Below are 20302 nucleotides of genomic sequence, written 5' to 3'. Positions count from 1 at the left end.
CAAATAGCAATAAAAGCCCAGCTAATGTAAGTTAAAATATAGGATGATGCATTAAAGATAAATTTGTTCCTACATTTTGATGAATAACTTCGCATTCTCTAATTGAAATAAATTGCATGTACATAAAACATGATAATGATCATTTCGGCCTGGGTGGTTCCAACACTCCCGCTTTAAAAGCTTTGGGTATTGTTTAATCACCCCTTGGTTATGGTGCCTGCTTTTTAATTTTGTCTTTTGGCAGTTTCTGTGATATGCAGGCTCCATAACCTCAGATCCCTCCTTTAAGTCCAGTTTGTTTAGTACTGCCCATTGTTTTCTCGTTAAGGGCACATCCATTTTATCTGGGGACCATACGCCGCTTTTCATGAAATTGCACTCTGTGCATCATTGAAGGTTCCATGAGCACCACCGTATGAATACACTGCGGATGTCTATAAATTACATTCTGGTACTTATAACATGTGTAAATGTTGCGTTCTGCTCAACCCGAGGCTAGAGGGCATGGACGGTAGCTTTCACTTCCACTGCCGTCCATGAACAGGCTCAATCAAACCGAGCCTGCAATATTTTCGTTTATGTCGTGTTGGGCGACCTGTGGTTTTCCACTTTTTTTTTGTTTTTATTTCTAGCAAAATCAAAGAAGCAGTGAATTATAGGAACTGTAATTTCTCAAATGTAAATTTGTTTATATGTTTTTTTTGTGACAGAAACACTGCTATCAATAAAAAGATCGATTTTTGCTCTATTTTATTCCTAACGGATGCAGAATTGTATTTATTTTAATTGTAGTGCGCATTCCTGAAGACCTTTGTGGTTTTATAGCCAGCTACTTTACTAACAGGTACGCTATTAAACAGTTACTATTAAAATATTACATGGGTAAATTCCCTTTTTAAATCTAAATATGTGTTACAATAACACAAAATCATTATTTCCTCTGTGAGCCTTAAAAAGAAATTTCTACTTGAACCTTTTATTTGGTAAAGCAATATGTTTTGCTCCTATTTATTCCAATATATTTTTATATTATAAGTATTTTACATAGTTTTGCTCTAATATTAAACTCGCTCTTTAATATACACTTCAGACGTTAAGTTTGGTGCGGAAGATTTTTGGATAATGTTGCTGGGATAATATAAGCTTTAAAGTGGCATTTAAAATCTGACAAAATACTGTCATGTGAGACATATTAGTGTAAGTATATAAATGTATGTCAAATCATACTCTGTCTCTTACATTAATTCGGCAATTGCTGCACGCCGAAATGTATTTTGTTGTAGTGAAATATCTAAGGATATGAACAAAACAATAACGCAATCTTATTTAAATGTTATACATTTCTAACTTACGGCTTACACGAAGTTATTTTGAAATTCATCCATAAAGGTTGATCCAGTGGAGATACAAAATGTGAATAAAGGTAACAAAACAACAATAAGTCCTACAAAAGTACCTTAATCTTTTTGCAATAATATTTAAACTTTCATAAAAAAGTATTGCTTAGTAATCGAGATATCGACATGCACAGAGAGCATGGCAACGAAGATCGCCGCGCCTCACTGAGGTTAATTGACGTCAAAAATTGATACGTTTGTAAAGCAATAACAAGCCTTAGCATTACATAACGTTGAAAGACACGCCTTTGTTCGTGCGGCGAAATGTCGTCAAGGGTGAACTATGCAGTTCTATATATTTAAAATGAAACAATCCTAGAAAATAACATTTATGTATGTAATCATAATTGAAATAACTTAGATTTTGATCTAGTTTCTATAACAATACAACGATGAATAAATGCGCACATTACTTCTGGATCAACCTCATAAGTAGCTTTGCAGATATTTTCTGCAAAATGTGACAATTTAACGGAACATATTTATCCTAACTTCGATGTATAAGTAGGGCAATGAACTAATCGATTACACTTTATTTATCTGAATAAAACATTTGTCCCTAAGATTAAACAGAATTTTGTCTTCAGGTTGTTCATTTCTTAACGATAGACTGATACATTTCCCCTACTTGTAAGTATTTAATAAATCAAGATACCAATAAAACGTAGCTCAGCAATATAATACGAGTTAAATTAAATATTTTTAAATATTTTACACCCTTCATGCCATGCTCATTTACGCCAGCCTAAGCAGAACTCTGTTACGAAATAGCGCGGAACAGATATCTTCAATTTTTAAGACCAAGTACCAAACGCTGTATGCATCAATTTCCGTAGACTTTAAAATGCTTATTTTCTATTGGGCAGAAGCAATATTAATTGCACTAATAGCTCATGTCATTTTATGTCTTATAATGTTTGCGTCAATGGTAAAGTGTTTTGTGATATATGACACTGGCAGTGTTTGCTGTTTTCTGTACTTCGGGTAATCTATACTAACATTTAAGCTGTTTTGCACAGAATGTGTTATGGCTGTTCAAATTTAACACAAAATAAAACGTTTTCTTAGTAATACAGATGTAACTATTAAGATACATGTACAAGCGTAATATATGATATGCTTTAATCATTTTGCAACTTTCGTTTTAAAGTAAAGCAACTCGAGCGTATCAAGTAAATTGAATAAATACTTAAAAGTATAGAAGTCGCAACTTGACCGCGATGGTTGACCTTAGGCTGATTATTCATATCGATTATTTCATTGTGGAAATCAAGGGCGCTTAGGGTAGCCGTGTATATTTATATGGAATTAGTTTGTATGCAGTGCAGTATCAAAGTATATATACTTACATTTGATCAGTTAAAACTTTCCAATACACTAATTTATATTTACACAAATTTATATTTCCTTTTTCTCGTGCAACTCGTGTTTTACGTACACTCCTTTTCAATAATAGGTTGTGCCTTATTATGTATTATAATGCAAAGGTCAACCATCGGGGTCAAGTTGCGTCCACTATACCTGGTCTAAGGTTAGAATGTATAACGGCTATTTTTAAGTTCAGATATCCTTATACATACACAAACCACTGGTACCAGACTAGGGAACAAACCGTACATTGTAAAGAATGTGACACCCTTTCCCCTACGTATGCTATAGGAACCATGGTCATGAACGGGAAAACTTACTAACCCATTCTCACCTACAACGTGCTTTTCGGTAAATGGGTACTATGCATATTGATCTTATCTGGTACAAACAATTGAATTGCAATATCATCACTATGTTATCTACCAACAGACAGTTGTCATTGTGCAACGGAATTGCTAGGATGTTAGTGCGACCGACCGGTCATAAATCCTAATCACGTGATACACATGACTGGATATACATAGTTATTATTGAATATTTGAGATATTTTCATTCTAAATATTGGGAAGCCCTTGATTTATATTTATATTCGAATGTTTGCCTCTTTTTGTAGACGAAGAAAGGAACCTGTTTAGCAGACTGGGTGTTAATAACACCGTAACAAGTAACAGTTTTAATTATAAATACAAACATTTTAAAATATCTAGTTACGAGTGAAAAATAAAAACAGTAAATACATACACACATTAAATAATTGATAATTTATTACCTTGTGAAATTTTATCAATAAAAACGAATGATTGAATTATAGCGTTTCAACCGAAAATATATGCTCAAAGATATTGCATCTATTACGGTATGACCCGTGTAATAGTGTACCTCCTTTTGAAGAGTATTCAGTTCCTGCAATTTGTGATCCTCTAGCAAGATTGTTCAAATTATGCCCCTGAAAGGAAAAGAGGCCCCGCCCCGGGGTCCCAAGTTTTACATAGACTTATATAGGAAAGTTTATTTTTTGAATCTTCTTGTCTGAAACTGCAAGGCATAGGCTTTTGATATTTGGTATGTTGCATTGCCTAGTTGTCCTTTATTAAGATTAATCAAATTATGCCCCTGAGGTAAAAAGAGGCCCCATCCAAGGGGTCTCAAGGTTTATATAGTCTCATAGAGGAAAACAATTTAAAATTCTCCTTGCCTGAAGCTGCAAAGGCCTAGGCTTTTGATATTTGGTATGTTGCATTGTCTAGTGGTTCTCTACTATAACTGTTCAAATTATGCACCTGGTGTGAAAAGAGGCTCTGCTCTGGGGGTCCCAACTTTTACATAGTCTTATATAGGAAAAAACTTTTAAAAAATCTTCATGTCTGAAAGTTCAAAGCCTTGGTCTTTGATATTTGGTATAAAGCATTGTTTAGTGGTTCTCTAACAAGTTTTATCAAATTATGTGCCCTGGGATGAAAAGAGGCCCCGTCCCGGGGGTCACATGTATATGAGATATATAGTAAAAATGCTTCAAATATTATCTGATCATATTTCCTAGACTGTTTAATTATAACTACCTGATGACCCCAAGTAATTAGGGGTCACTTGACTGTGATCTTGATTTTCTGACATACTTTCTTGTTTTTTAAGATGACATAATACAGTTTTGCACACCGACCTTATCACTGACTTTCAGTGACCATGAATGTGACCTACTTCTTAATATTTCAGCATCAGTTTGACATTTGAAACATATAGCTCATATTACTCAGGTGAGCGATCCAGGGTCATCATGACCCTCTAGTTTCTAGTAAGGTTTTACTTCTTCAAGACTTGTTATTGATTTATTGTACAAAAGTGATTTTTTTTTCATTTTGTAAGTGATTTCTTGCTGTTAGAAATCTTTTAAAAATAAGTTACATGCGGTAAAAGTTCTCTTTTTTCCCTTTACTCTTTAGATTACATATTGTGAAAGAAATGTAGGTAGGTTTTACTTCTGCCCCATGGTTATTTTTGAATGAAGTGAGCAATATTTAAACGACCTTAATTTTTCAATGTTGGAGTTAGAATTCTGTCTATTAAATCCTTTTACTTGAGGCACCCTAGACAAAAATTATATTCACAGTTTTATTTTGTGTTTTATAATTTATACCAATAGTTTGACGTTTCTTTTATTAAAATTAATGGCATAATGGATTCTCTGGAAACTTTTTGGACAGTGGTCAACATTTTTAAATTTGTTTCTACTTGAGCTTGAGGAAATATCATGAATTATACAAAATTTATAAAAACAAAAGTCACGATAAAAGTTGACAAGTCTCTCTCTGGATACAGTATATTGATGTAATATTGGTTTGAATATTTGAAATATTTGATTTATTCACCATTAGGTGGTCATACTTTAAACAGTTTGCTAAAATGTGAGAAAACTAACAAATGGATAGAGTTCTTAAACAACTGTTGTACTGAATTCAGGGAACATTTTCACAAAATTCTTTTGCTGCTTCCTAGGTAGTTTCGAACAGGTCACGAAAACAATAAGGTTGCAACCTTCGAGGACCAGCATTTCGTTATCTTAGACACCTTTACCATTCGGTTATTCGATGTCTTGTATAAAAAAATTTATAATTATTAAAGAGGGTTTGCCAATATTAGAACAAAACGGATACTGTTAGCAAAGGTCATATTGATTTGACTCATGATTTGTAATTACATTAGCGTAGGTATTATTGCATCAGTCTGACAGATCAATCAGTCTGTCATGGGTTGCTGTAAATATGTACTGATGAGACTTTTAACTATGTCACGCTGTTTCATGTGTTTCCTTGTCCTGGAGATGTTTACACTGCAATTTGTTTAAACACTTTTTTCCTTTCTTATTGCGTTTTTGTAAGCAGCTTGGTAGAAAGTTATAAAACCATATTTTGTGACTATTTCTTAGTGGCATAAGTTTGGAAAAATACAGTCCGCTGTGCAAATGGCAGGTGCTCTACTGGCGTAGTTAACCGGCTGTCATACACATACATTTCTATAACTTGACCAAGTTTGCACCGTGACATACACACCTACAGACTAGAAAGTCATTCTCAAATACGAATGACACGCAATTGCTATGGTCGGACACGACTCCATTTTGGGAGTCAAATGACTACATGCAAGCGAAAAGCACAGGCGGCCCGGGGATCCAATCCGGGACGCCACATTAAAGTGCGAGTTTTCTACCGAGTGAGCTTTCCGACTCTTGAACTTAATCTTACTTCATTATTCTCTAACATGACCAAGTTTGTGGCGTGGCACAAGTAAACTAGAACGCGTCAGATAAGTAGGGCATTAATCTAATCTGAAATGATATTTTATAATATTTCCACAGATACAAACTGACTTCATGTTCAATGTTGTCCACTTTATAGCATCGAATTGATAATACAATTTTGTATTTGGCACAACTTCGGTTAAAGCTAAATTGAATCATTCGTGCTTTAGAGTTATAGCGCATTCTGTAATTGAAATTAATTCGAATGTGCATAAAAACGAATGATAGTTCTGTAGCAAACAGAAATGATAAATAGCAGCAGTTACTGTGATATTTCATATGCGATTTATTTTTGTTCATTCTTGACAGAAGCATAGAAGAGAAAAGCTGAATGATGGTTTGGCGTTCATGTGTTCAGGAATAGTTTTTTTTTATTTTACTAATTAAAATCAAAGTACTTAAGGTTGTACTCTGTCTTCCGTCCGGCGTCTGTCATCCATTTTAGGCGATAAGTTCTCTGAAATCATTTTGTGGAAGTCGATGAAATTTTGCCTGGGTATGTCTTAGACGGTCCTTTTACTTCTCAAACGGATCCCTTGTTAGCAAGCAGGAACAACTAGACCTAGAAATAGAGCAGTCTTCAAACTTCCTCCTAAGCCATTGGTTCTATCTTAAAATAGTTTATACATTTTACTTTTTACCTTCTACTAAGATGTTTGAAATATCTAATTTGTCTAAATGATTGCTGCCAGTAGGCCTGGTCCATTATCCCTCTATATAAATATACAAATGTGGAAACTTGCAAAATCGGCTTTCCAGAAAGTAGTGACTTATTTTTAAAGTAGTTTCATGCAACAGATCTTTGAGTAACCCATACCAGAATTATTATAAATTACGGATAGATTGATAAATAATAGACAGAGCCTAACTTTATCCCCACCACAAAGAGGTGTCACAAATAACCAGACCTTACCAAGATTAAAGGCATGTTTCGTAGCAACACATACTATAATTAAATTGCGTTGAGATGATCCCATCGTCCTAGATGTCTAATAACACTGAATAGCCTCCATGATCCTTAGGCCCTGGAGTAACAATGCCACACAGCCAAGTTGAGATGTGTACTAGCCGGTTTCAGACAGGCTTTACAATGCTACATTACCTATTTGCAAGGTTTAATATGTCATAGCAAATATAAGTGGAACCTTTTATCACAACTGTACGCATAATGACATTTAAGCATATATGCAATGGATTTACCATTCGTGTTCGTGCGATAATAAAAGTTCTGCCCTACTTGTGCGAGTAATTCCAGTGTATTGACTGACAAGAAAAACTGATTGAATGGTACATGCAAATGGGCAAGATGTAACAGAACATTCGGGATATTTTTATTATAATGAATTTTTGTAACCTTCATGATTTATACGTATTACTTGTAGACGAAGAAAGGAACTAGGTCAGGTTCAATTGGATGTCTATGAAATGATTTCGCCCTAACAAGTTAGTAATTGCAGCAGCTCCACTATTAAATGATTAGGATTAAATGTAAGATAATGTAAATAAAACGAAAACATATCTATTATTTGGAAATAAATAACATGTTTTTCATCCATACATGTAAATAACAACCTACAAAATCTAAGTCATATTCATATATTGAAATCCAAGTTATTCAAGGAATATAATTACATATAATACTACGAAGGATATCATGAACATAATACAAACCATGCTAAATACAAAGTAATCTATCATTCAGTTTAAGCGTACATTGAAAGGTTTTCAAACAACAATCAATAACGCCATTAACATGGTTTTAACTATCTAAACGTTTGTAATAATTTAGAATATCAAATGCAAAATTTTATAGTTTTTACATACATTTCTACGCATAACATTACATTACATTTTGACCTACACAATTGAGTGTTATTACTAATGACGCTGGTCCGCAATTGTTTAGTATTAATTAGAAAAAGATGCAATCCTCAAAACACGAGTAGAAAATATTCATTTTCTGTTGTGATTCTTTCAAACGTTTGTCTGAATTTGTCATTTGCGTGAAACGAGTACACTGTTTTTTTCAGTCATTCGAAATGTTCTTATAGGTACCAATATGAACAATTTTACTGAAGTTTTCAAAATTAACGAATAGGTAAACGCTCTAATGACTTCGCAAACATTTGTAAATGCAGTCGTCACCAGTCACTTATAAGAGAACGAAGGTGCAAATACTTAACAAGAGTTATAGTTCAGATTTTCTAAGTACAAAAAGGGCCATACTTCTGACAGTATGCTATTAGAGTTATGGTTCTTGACTTACATGGTCCACTAATGATGATAAACAAATGTGCAAAGTTTCAAAGCTGTAGCTCTTATAGTTTTCGAGAAAAGGTGACCTACCAAGAAACTAAAACATTTTAAGTATAAAAAGGGCCATAATTCTGACAAGATGCATATCAAAGCTCTTATAGTTTTTGAGAAAAAAAATAACCAAGAGAATAAAAGATTTTAAGTACAAAAAGGGTCATAATTCTTACAAAATGCATATCAGAGTCATAGTTCGTGGCCTACTTAGTCCCCTCATGATGATAAAGAAGTGTGCAAAGTTTCAAAGCTGTTGCTCTTACAGTGTTTGAGAAAAGGTGGACCTAAACAAACAAATTAATCAACGCGGACACCATAACCGACACCGACGATCAGTTGACGACAATACCTCGTAGAATGTTTTTTAAAAAACAGACGAGCTAAAAAGAATATGTATTCTATATAGCGATATTTGTCATAGTATTAAATTGTAATAATAATAAACAAAATACCTACCTACATCTCCTTGCGACGCGGCTATTACGCGGCATAGAACTATAATTGGGAAACATTGGAATCATCCATTAAATTGGCACCTTTTAAGGAAGAAGAACTTTTTGACATCCCTTTTTACGTTACACATTCATACTCTCAGTCACTTCAATTTTAATATATTTACTTATCAAATATCAAAGTAAATGCAATGCTGTGATTTAAAAAACACACCATAAAATAGCTCAAATAAAGTATTAGAAAAAAGTCACTACGGAGTACCGTTCGTCTAAATGAAATTTATTTCATATAGTGTCCCTTTTATCGTTCGAAATCATTTATTTATACTGCTAAGAGAAAAAAAGATAGCATTGAGTTGAATACATTAAATATCTTCTCGTAGCCAGCAAATTGATCAATACCAACACTGAGATCTTTTGCCTAGTGTATGACTGTAATAACGTCCATTTTAAGGCATCTAATATATGTTGTAGTTGGTTTTAGATATGTATAAAATTACGTGACTGCATTTGTGGAATTTAAAGTACTACGTTTGTTAAATACTGAAATAATATTAAAATTAAATATGATATGGAAATACAAGTATTCTGTTTTAAGCATAACAAAGCTTACATGAATGAGATCGTACTTAAACTTCCAAAACATGCATTGGATTCTTAAACTACATTAATAACCATATAAAGCACGTTTCATTACTAATACAAGCTCCTGTACTACTACCAATATAATGTCTTATTCCTGCAAAAGTCCAAAATGAAAAGATATTGCAATAAAATAGACGAAAACTCTGCTTTACACTTATTTCGTTTTGGTTTGTTTTGCCTTTGGCTGTGCGTGTGTTTGTCTTTGTGTATTTATCTTGTGCACGTCAAAATGAGGATGAGGATTGCTCTTTGGAGAGGCCCTAACCCTAACCCGGAACGTGTCATTACCTGCTCGATATTCATCCTTGCTTGATCATAAAAACTGATGTAATCTCGTTTATTTCTCTGTTTGCATGATTTAAAGAGAGCAAGCAACATCTCCGAAATAGAAAATACCGAGATGAATTCTTGTAAAATTGATTAATTTCTTCAGTTTTCTCCCCGTCAGCGTAAGCGACAGCCTCACAAATTAAGAAAAACACAGTTAATGGAGACAAGAACCTTCTACATGATTTTTTTTTATTTTCTTACGAAATTATACCAGTAAATCATGATTGAATATCGTATTTGTTTTGTAATGCGCATCTGTAAATCAGAGGACAAACAATGCGAAGTCTTTGATAATTTCATAAATCAACTCTTATTTTTGTAAATCTCTAGATACCTTCGTCTCAGTAAAATTAAACAAAACCTGGCATACAATTATTCATTTGTACTACGAAATTGTGGCCAAAAAGTGTACGTATTTCATCACTGAATTGAATGACAATAAATTATTGCAGCTTTTTGAATCGTTAGATATAATATTTTACGACCAAGCTTTTTCGTAACATATTTTACCCAGTTTACCTAGTCGTCAACGCCTCAATGTTGTACGCCTCTTCTCAAAGCAAATCAGTATGTTCACAAGCTGTTAAATAATATGGCAACAAACAAAATCTGTTTAATACAAATGTTTAAATCGGCATCATCAGGCAAAAGGTTAAGGTAATAATTTTCTTTTAAAATGCGTTTTATAGAAGACATTTCAGTTACTTATATTACATGTTTATGCTTGACGTTCAAATTTGCAAGACACGACATGATTTAATAAAGTTAAAAATGATGAAGTTAAAAGCTGCGGCTAATATCAGCTAACGATCACAGAAATGCAAAAGGTGTGCTTGTTTTATGTCACTGTTTGCTTTTAATAAAACGTGTGTACGGAAACCAATGAGGCACTTTCATATTTAATTTAGCATATAGTACGTACACTTATACTATGTCTAGAATAATAGTTCGTGAACCACTTTCTGTGACATTTTTGTTCATATGTAGCATAAGCTACGGCAAACTATTACTATTTCCACAACGGAGACCACAATATTTGTCATTTACGTCATGAAAATACAGTATGGAGCGTGTAGAAAAAGACTGAATGCTGTCAGCCAAATCAATACAGATCCGGTTGGAGCGATGTAGCTAGCTAAATTTCGAAACCCCTCTAGACCCCTAGACCCTATGATACAAAAGTGTAGTATGTATTTTCATTTTTTATTTAATATGCAATTTTACTGCCTGTATTCATCTTCTCTGCTATATTTTTTATCAGTAACATTGCATACAAAAATATGTTCAAGAAATGAAGTTAAATGAATCAATTTGGATTTGTAGAAATTCATAATCTTATATTTACTGCGACAGAAACCGCCTAGATAATTTACTTCCAAATCGGTACATGTAATAGAACATTTAGAGTATAGAAGGGGCAATTTTCAAATGCTGCAATGCATTAATAATAAAAGATAACAATCAAAATTACGAGTTGTATATTGCTCATTTAGTAGAGTGATTCTTTAGTGTTTCTTCTGGTTATTTCAAAACTAAGAATGAAAAGGTCGAGTGGTAAATGTGAAAGCATTCTAAGTGTTTTGTTTTGTCTACATGCACTTAGACTTCATTCGCATTCACCCATCGAAACTGTTGCGCTTTTGCAAAGTAGAGACAATATTGTTTTCTAACCAGTCAAAATATATAATTTATTCTCATGCCATGCCTACGTACAGGAAACACCCAAAGGCATGTAATATATAATCTTACCTAGTTTCATTATCATTACTATAACAGTTAAAACTGGACAGACTTATGTCGTCTACCATATAACAAGACATAAACCTTGATAAGTTGTCTGCTGAAATAATTATTTACATACTGTGTATAAAGCATGATTGTAGCGAAGACAAAGACAGGAAAATGACATTTAAGAAAATTTAAACCAAAACTATGATCTTTTTCTACATGATTAACAGTCCAATAATTACATGTTAAGACTTCTGCATGTTATACTATAGCTATTTTAACCATAAATAGTAATTAAAGCCCAGCTAATATAAGATAAGATATAAGATGTTGTTTGAAAGATAAATTTGTTGAATTCTCTAATTAAAATAAATTGAATGTACAAAAAACATGATAATGGTTTTGTAGCAAAATCAAAGAAACGATATATTACAGGAATTCTAATGTCTCAACTGTAAATTTGTTTATTTGTTTATTCGTCACAGAAGCACTGGCATCAAAATAAAGATTGATTTTTTGCATTCTTTATTCCTAAAAAGTTTTCCCCGGAAACAGAATTGTGTGTATTAATTTTAATTGTAGTGCGCATGCCTGAAGACTTTTGTGGTTTTATAGCCAGCTTCGTCATCAACAGGTACGCTACGTTCAAAACTATTAACATTTTTCATGGGCAAATTCTACTAAAATTGCTTTTAAATGTTTATTTGTATTACAAATACACAAATGCATTCCTTCCTCTGGTGTCATACTGCTTTCATTTTTTTGTTGGGTTTAACACCACACCGACACAAATGTAGGTAATATGGTGAATTTCTATCATTTAGTGGTAGAAAAAGACGATAAATGTCCTTTACTTATGATTTTGGCGATGATGACTGGAGAACCGTAGGTATAAAAACATGGAAACCAATACATCTAATGTTGCAACGTTTTTGGTATTTATGTAGAATGTATGGATTTCAGGAGAACTCATTTTCTTCGCAGGCGGATTAAGTATAATCAATTCCTGATTCATCTGATGCTTTGACTTGTAAAACCAGGAACTGCGTTTATGTTGTAGTGGACGAGTTCCCAAATGCAATTTGACATTGACACGTAAACGTTAAGGCAAGGATTTAATTCAGGCATCATAAATTAGGAAACGTGTCTTTCTGTCCTCTTTCGTGTAAGAAATGGATGTCGGAAGTTTCAATAAATATTATAAAATAATAGATAAAGACAATCAGCTAATACACCAGTCCAAGGCCAAATTACAACGTCAGTAAACATTAATTAATAACATTATAATGTGTTGCCTTTTCTGAAATTTCCCGGGAAGTCTCTTTGAAACAAGAATAGTATCAAAAAAGCCACATTCCTAATGTGTTTAAACGCGTATCTGTCGTTCTTGTCATATTAGACTCGTTCGTTATTATACACTCCAGACGTTAAGTTTGGTATGCCATTGTGAGTTTTGTTGACAATGTTACTGGGATAAACTGAGCTTAAAAGTTGTTTTGAAATCTGACAAAATACAGTCATGGGAGACATATTAGTGTAAGTATATAAATATATATGTCAAATCAATATCTATCTCTGACATTAGATCGGCAATTGACCTTACGACACAGGCTACGTAGCCACGCCCACCGATTTTCAAGAGGGACTACTCTGCTTAGGTCCGTCAAACAAAATGGAGTCGAAAAACGGATCACTCGCTGATATACCGGACGATATTTGGTTAATTTACCTGAAATGCAGCGTTTCATCGCGCAGAAAACAGAAAGCACAAGCTTTTGTATCTGCTTGCTATGTAGAAAAACTCAACATAACGTTAGAGGACGGTAACATTGTGAGATTACGGGGGGAAATCTACCCAAGTGTAAAGAAGTCCGACAGCCGCCATGTTGTCGACATGGATATCAACGTAAAGGAAAAGTGCGTAACGGACGCTTTCTGTAGATGTAAACAAGGGTAAATGATATAAACTTTGTTTTAAAACATATTTTAAAAGTTTGGCGCATTTCACATTCACATGACACTGTGCACATTTTAATAAATATCGTGACTTCTACACGCCATGTGCACAGGCAAATAGTCAGCACCTTAATAGATAATATTCATGTCATATACCGACATAAAAAGTATAAACAAGAGCATCATCTTTATATGCCAGTGTTTCTGTTTTTCCTTTTTTTTCTTTCTTTTATTTTTTTATTTTTTTATTTTTTTTTTTTTATTTTGCAAAAATTATTTCATTGTTAAGCCTGTGACTAGCAAAAAAAAACAAAATGTGGGTTTTCACCAAATACAGGCTTATGGGTGGATTGATTGCAGTTCCGCAAGTGACCGAATGCTAGGGCTGTCTTGGACTGTTCGAATAGTATATTCAATTCTCATTGTAATCCGATTTGTACTTGCCAGCGATGAAACAAGTATTCGAACATTTGTCCGTTTGCTTACGAGGCAAGTGCTCTTATCGGTGAGCTACCGAGACCATCTGTCCATAACACTATATACTCTATTAAGTATTTGAGCTGTGTCATGAGAAAACCAACACAATGGCTTTGTGAACAGCATCTGCGCAGTCTGGTCAGGATCCATGCTGTTCGCTAACGGTTTCTTTTTAGTAACATTAGGCTTTGTAAGCGAACAGCATGGATCTTGACCAGACTCCGCGGATGTTGGTCGCAAAGCCACTATGTTGGTTTTCTCATGGCGCGGCTCATTTGTTTAATTTATTTGGATATACAGAGTGTTCATTCTTTTACCATGAATATTTTCTTACAACTCCTGTCATATTGTCTTTTAGGAATAGTGGAACTTGCTCACATATGTTGGCTGTACTCTACCTTCTTGAACAGTGGAAGATAGCCGGATACAAGGAGGTCCCTGCATTATTATCATTTTCAAGCCTGCCCCAACTGTGGGATAAACCTAGGGGACCACGATTTAGGTCCGAACCAGTTTCGCACATGATTTTTTTCCAGACCTGGAAATGTAAGCCGGAAAAGGAAACCTGTAATGGCAAATTACACAGACAACCGTTAATTCTTTTACTAGAAATTAGACGTAATTAAGCAAATATATTGAGTGACAAAAATCGGAGATATTTGAATAATTATTCAATTTCATTGTTGTGCTATAGTGGTAGTGTCAAACACATAAGCAAGATAAATGTCTCATAATATTTTATTTGTTACTGTATCATACAATATCAACAACTGTGAGATCATATACAAGTTAATTTTACTAGAAATATACTCTTAAAGTATTGCTATAAATGCATTCCATTTAGCACTAAACTGATTCCATAAACAGTAGCGTAAACAGTAGAAAAATATATTTGAGCTGCTTCATGATAAAACCAGCCAGTATGGATCAAAGCTCTGTATCCACAAAGCATTTTCAGACATCTTTTTAATATTTTGTTATATTTGCATGACTTTTCTTCTTTGCAGAAAAGTACAGGTAACAAATGACCAGATTGCTTGTCTGAAATATCTAACAGCAAGTCCAATTTCCTATTTGACAGAGGAGACAACCCCTGATACATAACATGTTGAAACACCAATTGGTCAGCAAGTTATTGGAAGTGCACTTTCTTACAATGTAAGTTTTTTATTTTCATTTAATTAAAAAGCAACTAAAAAAACTCAAGTCAATTCTATTAGATAGAATTTTGAAACTTTTGACCCGAGCACTTGCACGTTCAACATGCACCCTGTGCCTAGCAATTTTTCGTTAAGGCTATGTCTGACGAGGTCATCTGTGTACCAGTGTAAGCAAAGGGTGGGATATTAAGATTAAGGCCCAGATTTTCTATCTCCTCTCTAATTCGAAATCCTTTGTCAACCATAACAGCATCACCTTCTTGAATTTTGCCACACTCCATAACTTTTTCAAGCAAGGTAAGGAAACCACTTTGATTGTGTTAATTCCTTAACTGAGATGGCCCCAGAAAAACATAGAAACTAATACAAAAATGATAGACCCTCGTGGATCAATGCCAACAAGACCCTTCAAAGTGTTACAAGATTTATAATAAGAATAACACTGACTTAGCCTCGTCATAGAGCTTGGTCTTTGAATTTTAAAATAGAGAAAAGTGGAAACTTAAAGTTTTAAGTTCAGTTCCATCAATTATTATCAGTGTGTTTGGAAATTCTTCGCGGAATTTATCTGGCATCATAGCAATAATAACATCACGATGTGGCCATATTGAAACTGAACCCCACCTGTAAAACATAAACTGGATCCAGTTTGTAAAGAGAGTGCTGGTATCCTGTTGTGAAATTCCAAACAGTTTTCCGAGGTGATTGAAGTCAAAGTTTTGTCTTAATGTCATAAGTAACATCAGCAGCTGGTCTTCCATAGACACTTGCTCAAAACTTGATATGTTTCTTGTCATTTTGAAAGGTTTCTTCGCAGGCACAAGAAATTGAAACAGGGTAGCAAATTGCTCTTTATTAAGTCCTGTGTAATAAACAGATTCATCCTTTTTCTTATTGTCTCTAAATTTCTCTGCACTGAAAAGTGTCTTAGTGTCCTGCACATTTTCTGAATTTCTTTTTGGTGTGCATCTCCTTGTAAGGTCTATGTTTTCTAGAATGAGTTTGGCAATTTGTTGTTTTAACGACTCATTTTCTGCAGTCATTGTCAGCATGTCCAGACATATGTTTTCTGAAATATATACAAATAACATTTATTTAACATATGATTTCAGGTCAATCTAATGGGATCAGTGTATGAACCTCGCGAAGAGTTAGGATGTGGGGATATTCAGCTTCCACGCGATATTAATCTTGATCCTGATACAGAACAGTAAATAACAGGACAGTCAGCATATTGGTAAGCTGTGTCAGTTACCGAACAAGACTGTCAGGAAATAGAAAAACAGACCAGATTGCAAACAACTCTAAAGTGTGGCATGCACAAAGGAAAACACGAATCACTGCTTCAAAATTTGGTGCAATTATGAACCGGAAGAAAAAAGTGAATGATGTATTTCTAAGGAATACATTCAGTCAAGCACCATTTATTTCTAAACCAACAACACATGGCTAGGTTCACGAGAAAACAGCAAAAATTATGTATGTAAAGAAGACCGGAAGTTATTTGCATGATGTTGTCTAATGATAAACCCAAAATTTCCATTTCTAGGTGCATCTCCAGATGCAATTGTTTGTTCAGATAAGACTACAGGGTTGGTGGAGGTGAAATGCCCATATTCTGCTAGATATTACACAGTGTGTGAAGCAGTAAACAAGAATATGAAGGATTTCTGTTTGGTTCGAAAGGATGAGAATATATTTGAATGAATCTCATCTCTACTTCTATCAAGTTCAGGTACAATTCCTAGTCACTGGATTTAGAGATAGATCCTAAAATTTTCAGTGATAGAAACACATTAAATTAAGTCTAGATATTGATTTCCAAGTCCTTGACATAACCAAAAATGGTTTCACAAATGTGAAATTTATGATAGTTTTGTTAATATCAGTTACAGAAGTTTAAATATTTAATTTAAAGTTGTGATCCACAAAGAATGACAACTCTTGCCTTGGGCTAGTACTTATAAGCAGAGATATCTATTAGTTTACTTCCCTTGCAATTACACAAATGAGTGGAAAATGAAAACGGTTTAAGACACAATATGATACTTTTTTGCACAACAAAAACATTTAGGATTTATTCATATGTATTTGATTTACCCCTCAAAACCTGGTTCCTATGATTTTGTCAACTTACTTATGGTGAAAAAATAACTTTTAACAAGCCGATAATAAAATGAAATACTTGTAAGTATTTTATAGTGCAGATAATACAGTTTTGCTTGTATCAAAATGTCACATGAGAATCACTTTTGTAATACAGAACACCTGGTAGGATTAGTAAGGTGCAATTATATTGATCTCTATTTCCTATGCCTACTGGATTGCCATTTTGCGACTTTATTGTGTACACGCATGCCGATGACATATTTATCCAACGCATTTTACCAAACCCCGAAGTTAAGTCAGGTTTACTAAGAAAACTGACGGAATTTTACTGATTTCAAACCATTTGTGAATGACAAATAAAATCAAAGTAACCATCAGTGTGAGAACTGAACAATGTCTCTGTTGAATGGGCAGCCTGATCTGCTGTATTTGCACTTTAAAATTCACTGTACTTGAGAGGTGGATGAACAAGCACCTCATTACCATCTTCTCTGTAAATAGAAATGCATTTTAGTTTAGGCAAATTAACACTAACCGTGCTAAATTTCTATAATGAACATCTGTGCAGTCTGATCATGATCTACACTGGTCACAAATGCAGAATCAGTCATGCCCTTGATAAGGATGAAAGCAGTTGTTGAAGTTTATTAGAAATGAGTAGCTTTATATAGTTTCTGGAGATTGTATTTAAACGCAATGTTTTATTAAATAAAAGACAATCAGCCATGATTTACACAAGTCACCTGCATACGGATAATAAGAATAAGGCAACATATAGTCTCTAAAGTCACAAACTTCATGTATGATATGTTGCACCTATTACGTTTGCTTTTATAATTACGAGTCGTGGATTTTGCTCGGCACAATCATATTTATCCGTATATAGCAATTTATACAGTCAGTGTAAAAAATTTCAAACAATGTGTGTGGGGGTGTGTGTGTGTGTGTGTGTGGATTTCATTTTTATTACCAGTGTATAAAATAACCATGTTGACTGAAAAATAAACTGTAAATAAAGTGAAAAATAAATTCAATTAAAATAAATTACCTGAAAGTTTCAATTAACGCTGTTCTTGCTTTCTTCTTCGGTGGCTCAGACAAGGACCTTAATTTTGGAGGACGTCTGACTGGCGTGCATTTGTCATGAATACAGGCTGGCTGCGGATCAGGATTCTCGGCAGTTGGTTTCCCATCTTTAAAATGCTGAAAATTAAATAGTATTGCATACAGTATTTGTATTCATAAAAAGATCATTGCATATTTGTCAACAAAAGTATAAAGAAATAATGTAGTGTAAAACACATTAATTTGTGTACCATCCTCTTTCCGTGTAAAAGAAGTGTGCTTCCTAACCAATGTACAGGGGTGGGGTCCGAAGCCGAGGTCTAATCTGCATAATCTCTCTAAACGAACAATGATCACAACGCCACATAACTGTTCAGTTTTAAGATAAGTTGAGACTGCAGCGAAATAGTTGCTTATGGGTACTGACAGTTTTGAAAGGTCTGACAGTCAAGAAATATCAGATCTATAAATGAGCCGTACCATGAGAAAATCAACATAATGCGTTTGCGACCAACATGGATCCAGACGAGCCTGCGCATCTAGTCTAGTCTGAATCCATGCCATTCGCTAATGGTTTGTCTAATAGCAATATGCTTTGAAAGCGAATAGTATGGATCCTGACCAGACTGCGCGGATGCTGGTCTCAAAGTTATTATGTTGGTTTTCTCATGGCGCGGCTCAAATGGTGTCAACCCCATGATTTATTACGCTAGGTTTCCTTTGGGTGCTACAGTAACTTACACAATATATACTGTAATATGTTATATAACGGTTTATCCATTTCTGCCCTGTTGTCACGATTCAAGATCAGGCAGCATACCCATTCATCATAATATACATGTAGAAATCTGCACTGTTTTATATTCAGTAAATTTTCAATGACCCATTTTTCAGATTAATAGATGGAGCAGCTATTTTGAGGATTTTTGCAATTAAATGTTAAACTAGCTCGATACATTTTACATACGGATGAAGATTTAGATTCGTGACTATTTCGGCTATGTTCTGAATTTCGGACAATGTATATATCGTCTCAAATTTATTCTTTTTTTTTGATGAAACTTACAAAATCACACAAAATATATTAATATGATTCATGAAGACATGAAAACTGTCGAAAAGACGCACCTTTTTTCGGTCGAAAGTTCTAAAACTCCGGAAATCCCAACGCGGAAGTGAAATAACTGGAAAAATGTTTGAAGGTCAATGTCGTCAAGAACGACAAGCGAATTACTTCTTTTCAAGATTTCTTTCCCTTCACTGAAAAACATCCACCATACCTTAAGTATATATATTCCTTACCTTTGTGCAGACATAAAGATGTTTAGCTTTCTGACGAATATTCAGAATTTCCAAATTAAGCTGTTCATGGGGTCTGCCGCAGAGTCTGATCCACCGCTTGCATTTTTCAAGATTACGGGCTGGTTTCGGGAACGGAACGAAAGAAGATTATCCGTAAATAAAATCTGGAAAGTAGATTCCTCCGAAGCACCGAGAACAAGGCAAATAGTACGTAAGCCTATCTAGATATCTAGTATCTGATTTGCATGTGCCATAACAGCACCTTTTGACCATATTTATTGAAAATTACAAAAAAAACACAATAGTTCTATGTCAGACAGGTCAGTCAGTTTGACGGACAAAAAAGCGGATAACAACAAGGCTTATCAGCTTAGATATCTGATTGGCTAATCAGAACTGTCAATCAGTCTCTGTCGTAAGGTCAATTGCTGTACATTGTAATTTATTTTGTCGTTTTGAAATGTCTGAGGATATGAACAAAACAATAGCGGAATCAGATCTAAATGTAATACATTTCTAACTCATGGCTTACACGAAGTTATTTTGAAATTCATGTACAAGGGTTGATCCAATGGAGATATAGAATGTGAATAATGAAAACAAAACAACAATAAGTTCTACAAACGTACCTTAATCTATTTGCAATAATATCTAAAATATCATAAAAAATTGCTTCGTTATCGTGGTATCGACATGCACAGAAAG

The 20302-nt window shown here is 34.1% G+C and overlaps 1 long non-coding RNA gene across 2 annotated transcripts; it reads right to left on the bottom strand.

Moving 5' to 3' along the window:
• Window positions 1-14681: 14681 nt before the first annotated feature.
• Window positions 14682-19507, bottom strand: LOC123523733 (uncharacterized). 2 transcript variants are annotated; one of them, XR_008372446.1, is made up of 3 exons: window positions 19424-19507; window positions 18279-18433; window positions 14682-16190 (listed from the first exon to the last, which is right to left on the bottom strand). It is a non-coding gene; the product is annotated as an uncharacterized LOC123523733 (long non-coding RNA). The 2 variants fall into 2 exon arrangements; XR_008372445.1 differs by having other exon boundaries at window positions 19362-19501.
• Between the last annotated feature and the right edge of the window lie 795 nt (window positions 19508-20302).

Source organism: Mercenaria mercenaria, chromosome 9, assembly GCF_021730395.1.
Source record: "Mercenaria mercenaria strain notata chromosome 9, MADL_Memer_1, whole genome shotgun sequence".
In the NCBI taxonomy this organism is placed as follows: domain Eukaryota; kingdom Metazoa; phylum Mollusca; class Bivalvia; order Venerida; family Veneridae; genus Mercenaria; species Mercenaria mercenaria.
This window is presented reverse-complemented; position numbering and strand designations above follow the sequence as displayed.